The following is a 919-nucleotide window of genomic DNA, read 5'->3' as shown; positions in this document are numbered from 1 at the left end:
TCATGCAGTCTGCCTAAAAAATTTCTCTTTCAACTAATTTCTGTTCCCATTAGTGTGCGTGTCATGATCGTTGTGAGTGCTGTAAGATTTCATAGCTTCTCTTTTTTTAATAATTTATGAAGTAACAATAAGTTTGTAAACTACTTTAATTCTGTATATCAAAATTCTATTTAATGCATGCATATAAGCAGCCTTAATATTTTCAAGTTCAGCTTATAGCTGTAACAGAGATGTCTGGGCAAATCATCAGATGTTTAGACTGAAGAACAAAAACAAAAAACATATATATATAGTACTTCTTAATGACTTACGTATAGTAAGTAGCGAATGTATAGTAGCGAACATATAGCATTTTTAATTTTACATTATAACTTAAAAACACAAACACAATCTTTGATTCGCAGTTTTGGGGAGTTTGTGCTTAAAATGTAATAATAACCATAGTTAGTCATGGTTATGCTTAATAAGTTATGTAATATTTCTGAAAAAATCATCCCTACTGAAAAGGCAGTATTTGAGTTAATAAATAATCTACCATTTTATTAACATCTGAAGGTCATGCATATTGTCATTTCTATAATTCTGCAACATATTACATTGACTAGCTCTTTGGCTTTGATATTTATTTCTGTCGTTTTTTTAAGTTGTGTTATGTTATCCTAGGTCCAATGTTACATTCAATTCCTTTAAATATCTTGAAAATAGACTGATACTAATGTTGTCACTATTATGGAAAACAAGGGGAAATCACAAAAATCTGAAATTGTGTGACATATTATTTACTCTCAGTCTAGCGGCCAGTCTATATCTAAACCCCTTGATAACACTTAACAGTATGTATGTACAGAATGATACGCATCATTTAATTGGAAACTGACTACGATTGAACCGGCCTATATTTCAACTAGTCTGAAGCAGT

This window comes from Mercenaria mercenaria, unplaced genomic scaffold (assembly GCF_021730395.1).
Source record: "Mercenaria mercenaria strain notata unplaced genomic scaffold, MADL_Memer_1 contig_3299, whole genome shotgun sequence".
Classification (NCBI taxonomy): domain Eukaryota; kingdom Metazoa; phylum Mollusca; class Bivalvia; order Venerida; family Veneridae; genus Mercenaria; species Mercenaria mercenaria.
Note: the sequence above shows the minus strand (reverse complement) of the source record.